Genomic DNA, 8,171 nt, shown 5'->3' with positions numbered 1-8,171 from the left:
CAAATCTTATAAATATTTCAATTCACAATTGAGGTCGAGCAAAATAATACAATCAATATTCTTGATGTCGCATTATATAAAATTAACAATAAAATAAGTGCCGAATGGTAACGAAACCAACATGGTCCTCGAGATATTTAAACTTCAATTCATTCAATTCAAAAAAGATGAGTAATAACAAGTTTGGATGATAGTTCTATCCAATTATCAGATTCTGAATTTAGATGCTTAGCTATTTAGAAATGCAATGAAATAAAAACAATTATCTGGAAGAAATGATAAATAACATTCAAGGAAAGGATAAACAATACTACAATCAATTAAAAAACGATATACGATACAACAATGTTCATGATGTAGGTGATCTATTGATTAATATAAATATGCAAATAGCAAATAGTCAGTGTCAATATCATATTTTGATGAAGACTTAAAGAAAAGTCGAAACATCAATTTTATTCATCTTTCAAAAATTATTTAAAAAAGCTAATTTTGAAACACAAGAGACCTAAAATCAAGAAGAGTTGGAAACAAACATATCAAAGGTCTAAGAAATATATATAAAAAAAGAAATTTGGATATAAAAATATGAAATATTTCTAGATAAAAATGGACATTTGTAACTCAACCTACCAAAACCATTTATTTTTATTACTTTTGTTTTGTTCCTTAAAGTAGTTATTAGCAATTTTCCAACACAACCTTCAAATTTTAATCATAACAGTCTAATTTTATATAATAAAGCAAAATGTACAAAATCTGCAGGCCTCAGTAACTTGTAAATTACGATGTTCATAAGTATTAACTATAGATGGAGAGTTAATAAGCTTCAAACGTTCAAAAACAAACGAAACGCCGATTCCATTTACACAATGATCCTATCATTCCATCCAGAAAATGGGATCGTAACTAGTTACCTGCGATTACTTCTGGTGATAGATGACAAATTTGGTCCGTGAAAACAAGCACAGCATTTGACCAAATTTCATCATTATGTTTTCAGACTGCTAAATGTGATAAAGAAGGAGCTGATCCTACATTGTTTGATCATATTTATATTGCTAGCATCACATTATCTTTGAATGGTGAATATTATCCCAATGAGCGCATGCAACTGGATTTTGCGAACAATCATTTTACTGAAGCTCTTTAATTACACTGAATTCCAAATGAGCTACTCTCATTGTCCAGAAAAAATCCTCTTTTGGATTACGTTGCATTTAAAACTCGTGCCTTATTTCTTATCGATTGTTCCAAACAAGAAGAAACAATAATATAATCAACGATTAATGAGAAATTAGATGTTGAATCAGATGTCGGTTTCCCTAATAACACCAAGGCTGTATTATTATTCATGATTGTATGATGGAGTACTTCCCCCCCCCCACCGAAGTTGTTAAAAATATTTCGTAAACAACGCAATCCTCAGTTTCAAATCAACCATCATGAGGATCTCACTCGTTAACATTCAAGGATTGATGGTACTTGTCACCCAAAAGAATTAACCATTCAAATTGGTAATCAGCAGTCCAAATTTTTATTAAAGTCTCCAACATCCCACGCTGCACATGCGATATGAAAACTGCTCGATATTTAGAGAAATTTGTACATAGAATACAGTACGAGTCTGGAAACATCGAATACTCTGAACTGAATTCAATTTTTGAAAAATATTTACTATATTCTGCAGATTTCATTTATGTTTGAGGAGAACAAAAAGCAGCATTTTTACTAAATAAATGTCATATATTTGGAGTCTTTCCTCAAATTACTGATGTCACCAAATTTGATCAGACAACCTGTACCACTTAAAAGTTTGAAGCAATTGTTTTACAATGTCCGAACCACGCTACTGGAAAATATATGTGTACAAAGCGTGATGTAGTTCAGTTATATCATTGGCTTACTGATACTATTTTACCTATGTAATTTTATTTTTTAATAAATAATTGAAAATATCTATGAGGTTTCTTTTTTTTATATATTTATTTCAATACATGAAGATTCACATTTTCGACTTTTCTGAGTGTATGAGATATTGAAAAACAACTACTATCAATATAATATATGACTGCAGTCATATTTTACATCATTAAAACGTAGGATATAATGAATGTTTATGGAAATTTGATCTGTATAACATGAGGATACCTTCAATACCTTAGTTCCAAAAGAACTAAAATCAACTCCGATGCTCATATCTTTCAGAACTCCGCAGAAAATTTGGTAGCCTTTGACAAACCATCGCATCGAATATACACTGCATCCTTTCCTAATTTGATTATCGTTGATGATTTTTCGTTAAATTTATCTCTTATCAATACAATATTCTAAATAAATAGCGGTGTGACTTTTCTATTTTACCATAATTCTTCATACGTAAATAAACAAATAATTATTACATTAAAATCATGTTTTTATGACTATGAAGCCAATATCGATTGTTTAGTTTTGCCTACAAAACCGAAAAACTACCATTGACGTCTTATGATAAAAATGTAGTTATATTCTCGAATTTGATTTAGCGGATTATAATTTCAATGAAAGCGGCGAAGTTTATTGATCTTATAAAAACAGTATTAAACACAAACAAGAACCAATTATTCATAACAATTGGAGAAATAGAATCGATCAAATGTAAAACTGCTAAAATACTAGATTATATGTTACACTACCTTCAAACATTTATTCCATCTAAATAATAAATTTTGTAAAAGAACATATCGCCCCAAACAAAAGGTAGCCTATTTATTTTAAACATTTACGCGATTTACCTAGAATCTTCACGACTAAGATGCAATCTTACTTCAAAAATTCTGCTTTCAAAATTATACAAAGTAACACAGTTTTAGAAGATTTACAAACTATAGAAGTAGGGAAACTTAAATTTTATCATTAAACGAAAACTTGCCTCCGCGGTATAAACGATATGAAAATAACACTTGGTAAACGATTTTATTGGCCGAAAATGTCCCTTGACATTGGAGAGTACGTGAATATTTTCGAAATTTGTTAAAAAAACAAATATGATCGAAACTCACCAGTAATAAAATTCAACCTCACACCAACTACTTCACATCCTTTTCAACATATTCATATTGACTGTTTTCAAATTTCAGGAAACACTTACTTAACCGTAATAGATACATTTTCTCGATACGGCCAAGCCTACCCTCTATCAGGTGTAAACGGAATATCTATAGTAGAATGCTTATTGAATGTTATAACATATCATGGATTGCCCATAAAAATAACTGCAGATTCGGATACGGAATTTAAAAATAAAGATCTTGAAAACTTTTGCGAATCGAAGTCTCACATCAGATCAATTGATAAAACGGGCCATACTCGGGAATAAAAACTCAATTCATATGCCACATAATGTCAAATGCCACGCAGACAAATACCTAGAAGTGAAAAACCTACATTAAAAATACCAAAGTCATGCCAAATAGAAATCAACACAAAAAAATTCTTCAAAATGCAACGAGGAAAACCACTACTTCTTCCCAAACCAATTACGGAAAAATACGATATGACTCTAGAATACGAAACACCCAAAATGGAGAAAATCAATTTAGAATATATTCACAAAATTAGCAGAATGACGAATCAATTTATACCACTAAAAATTCCAATATCCAACCACTATCCCAAAATTTCTGGTAGCTTATCTTTACTAGCCATAATTTTATTAATACTGGAATGGATTTTTAAGAGGAAAATCAAGAAAAGCACAAAAATGTTGCAAAAACCAAGATAAGAAAGATAATTCAATAGAAGAATACCCAGAAAAGTTCAAAATCGAACACCACTCCGTTATGTTCTCGTCTTAGAGGGGAGGAGTTATATATGAAATAACAGCAGACAGCATATAACAAATGTGATGACGCGGAAACACAGAAGATAATAAAAACTGTATTTCCTTTCATAATTCATTCTTTGTTCTAACGTTGCTTAATAAACATATATTGTAATTTTTTTTTTAAATCCAATTTCGAAGTTTTAATATATAATTCCCGCGACTTTCCAACGTGTAATGGATAACGTACTGATATACAAAACAAAATATGTCTTGTTTATATGGAGGACATAATAATATTCCTAACAAGAACATATTGACAATCTTAAGCAAGTGTTTAAAAGACTCAAAGAAAATAATCTGGAAATCAAATCATTCCTAGGTCTCATTGGTTATTACAGAAAATTTATCAAAAACTTTGCTCAACTAACGAAACCTAAGACAAATTATCATTTGTAATCATTAATGTCTGTCTACCGCATATTATCATGGGGTAATCGTGAAAAACATTGAAAATATGCTTAAGAGGCATAAGCAAGCTAAAGGTATTGTTGTGTGAAGCCAAAATAGGTGCTGATGGGTAGTTCCATCCACCCAATACCATATGATTCAAATCACTTTTACCGTAACAAAGATAAGCTCTAATTGCACTAACAATACCTGGTTCTCTTACTGTTTCGATTTCACGGACGCTCTCACTATAAGTATACGAATCAAAGAGAAAAGCACCAAAGTTTTGAGATAGAGATTCATCACCATCTCCAGTAACTTCCAATTTCCCTCTAATAGCCAGCAAATAAGAGTGCATAGCAAAGAATGAACCCACTTGATTGATGATAAATTCTACTACATCATTATTATTAAATGCTTTGATAAACGGTGTATAGGACCTGTATTCAGCTTTACGAATAGAATTATCAATTGTCGGGGAGCGATATAGATCAAACATAGAAGACGTATGCACGTCTTCAGAATTTCTTTTTTTGTACATTATTGTTGTTGACATGATATCCAAGAGAACGAAGAAACAATACGTTTGCAACAGTTAGGTGTTGTAGCTTGGTAGCTGATGATAAGACTGAAGTCTTGGATGCAGTCGTTGTGTTTTTTATATCTAATCCCATTTGATTCGAGTTTTTAATTCCAAAACAAGAATGCTTTCTTCACCTCGAAAATTGACAGGATTTCCGTCTTGATCTAAAGCTAACACTGTAATGTTGCAATTACTGGAAACTACAATATATTTGAAGGAGTTTCGCTTATAGCGTATCCAGGATCCACTCTTATAGCAAACTCGTAAATTGTGTGATCACCATCAAAGGCTCCCGATGTAATGTTAGCATCAAAGTGAATGGTTGTCACTTTTATTATTTTGGCCGGTAGATCTGAAGAATGTGTCTGATCCGAGTTGAGTATCTTTTGAGAGAATCCTAAGATATATCCAATGTTATTTGGTTCTTCGAATGATACTTTATATATTTATATATATATTTACTAAAAATTTCACATTTAAGCGTGGGCTTCAAAGAGAAAAACAATTCTGGACTAATTTGATTTTCTAACCTCATTTGCTAACGTATAAATTTCTCAATATCACCAATTTCATTACATCCACTTGGAAAGTATTACGTTCAACTTGTTATGTGCATCATAATAGTAAAAATTTTACCCCACTTCAATGTTTGGTATTGAATTATATGAATGAAAAGATCGTAGTGCCGATTCATAATCCTTTTTTGGATCAAGTATTATATGCGTTTGTCGCTTAAAAGAAAATATGTGGTCATTGTTGTTCACACGCAATAGCTGCGACATGGCAACTGATGCATTTCAACATATGGATAACCTTAAATAATACAATGAGATGAAATATAATCAATTTGTTTAATGCATTCTTATATAAAGAACAAGTTTCTTAAGAGCTAGGTGAACCATCCCAGTCGGGGCGGTTGTAGTGAACAAAACAAGGAAGACGTACTTGTAAATGAAAATTCGATTTATATTCTGTAGGAAGCTTATGCCATATATCCAATAGTTCGGAAGGTTTTGCACAATCTATTAAATGTATAATCGGAATATGCTTTAGTTCTCCAGCAGTGAAACTTCTCAATAATCGCTTGTGAAGAATCAATTCAGTTAGAAATTGTAATTGTACCCTTACGTCAGTCATTGCTTGAATTTCAATGTCCACGATTAATCTGATTGTACGTTTGGTATTGGTTATTGTTATAGAAAATTTTAAGATTTTTTCCTAAATAAGTTCTTTCATCGGCTTCAATTTTCCAAATGAATCGAAATACTCCACATCGTTATTTATTTTTCCGTATGCTACCCAATTTTGCGTAATGTATAATGTCATTGTTGTACAATGTCTATTGGGTAGCTTTATTGAGAGTTTTTTTTTTGATTTTTTAAAAACAGACCGATTCCTCCTCGAGCGTTCTTTCTCAGATATAATCCTTTACAAACAGCCTCCATTGCTTTGTTATGACGTTTGTCTTCTTCTAGTTTCTGTTGAGAATATTTAGCATCAATAACTGTCTTAGCGTCAGCGCTTGCTTCTCCAGCTAAAGAGCCAAGAGCATCAAGAGCTTCAAAAATTGGCAGCAATGGTAAAATACCTGCAGATTTAGCAATTGGAATTATTCTAGGTACTTTGACACGCTACTCTCACCTGCTTTCTTCACAACAAGTCTTGCAGCTTTCAATACATTAGAAGCAGACTTCGTTAATGTTGATGCAGGTTTAAAATATTTTGCAATTTTCTTAACGATTCCACGCTGAAAAGAAACAGCAGGACGTTATTTAACTCCCATTCCTAACTTATTCATACCAGGGTCTTCACGAGCCAGTCGCTTTTGTAGTTTGGTCCCAGCTAGACATAGAAAAATAGTATAGTTTTAGGAAATGGTTCATTATAATTGAGTTTTCTTACGTCCACAGTAGTGAAAAGTCGGTAAATGCAGCTCAAAGGGGAGCTTATCAATTAGCAAATTTAGAATACCTTCACCCTGAAACACGAACATCGATACTGATTAACGATAATAACGTTATAGCAATTTATTAGTCAACATTAATGCTCCAGATCCCTTATGATGAAGGTCGTTCAACAAGATCAGACGTTACTGATTGAAAGTTTGGACTTCACGTCAGAATCATGCAATAGCAAACACGGTAAACTGTTAACATACTCATTTCGTGCTATTATTTGCGGTCCAAGCGGATGTGGGAAAATGAACGTAAAACTATCACTGCTATTTAATTCTGCTATTCTATTATTCTATGTGTCGATATAAAGATATCGACGCTACATATCTTTGTCAAACATATTCTAAAATTCCGAAACAGTTAATACGAGACAACTGTAATATGATAGTGCTTTTCAAGCAAGATGGAATAAACACATATTCGATGAACATGTTTCTCTATATATGTCACTAGAAGAATTCGAAATAATGTGCTCAAAATGTTGGGTTGATAACTATTGTACGTTGGTAATTGTTAGAGACTTTTCACTCAATGATGGACGATATCGCAAAGGTTTTGATAAGTGTATAAAACTTTCAGATTAATTTTCAATCATGTAGCCACACAGTGTGATTTTTCGTTGATCTAGCTAATATAAAATAATAGATAGGAAAATAAATTGTATTATTATCATTAAAATGATAACATAAATAAACACTCGGATGAATTTCTATTACATAAGAAATCCAAGGAAATAAAATAAAATGAATTGATTCGGAAACAAAAACCCACTGAGAATATTTAAGACTTAATTATTTGAAACAAATTCTAGTCGCTAAAACTCTATTGACGCGGATTGATGTGGAATCACATTAATTCTTATATATTTGAATATATTAGCGTTTGGTTGTGTCAGATATATTCGATTTACATCAATCGAAGCCTATTAATGTCGAATGTAACTTTGTGACAATTCAAAACTTTCGAAGTCTATTGACGCCGATTGATGTCGAATCACATCAATTCTTCTATATTTGAGTGTAACAGCGACATTAATTGAAGTCACTTTGAGTTGATTGAAGATTTTCGATGTCTATTGATACCGATTGAAGTCCAGTCACATGAATTCTCATATATTAGGGTGTATTAGCGTTTAGTTGTATCGGATACATTTGATTTACATCAATCCAAGCGTAATTATGTCGAAAGTCACTTTATGTTGATTGAAGATTTTCGAAGTCTATTGACGGCGATGGAAATCCAATCACATCAAATCTATTATATTTAGGTGTATTAGCGTTTAGTTGTGTCACATATAATAGATTTGCATCAATCGAAGCCAATTGAGGTCGATTGTCACTTCATGACAATTGAAAATTTTCGAAGTCTATTGACACCGAAT

This window comes from Diorhabda carinulata, chromosome 7 (assembly GCF_026250575.1).
Source record: "Diorhabda carinulata isolate Delta chromosome 7, icDioCari1.1, whole genome shotgun sequence".
In the NCBI taxonomy this organism is placed as follows: domain Eukaryota; kingdom Metazoa; phylum Arthropoda; class Insecta; order Coleoptera; family Chrysomelidae; genus Diorhabda; species Diorhabda carinulata.
Note: the sequence above shows the minus strand (reverse complement) of the source record.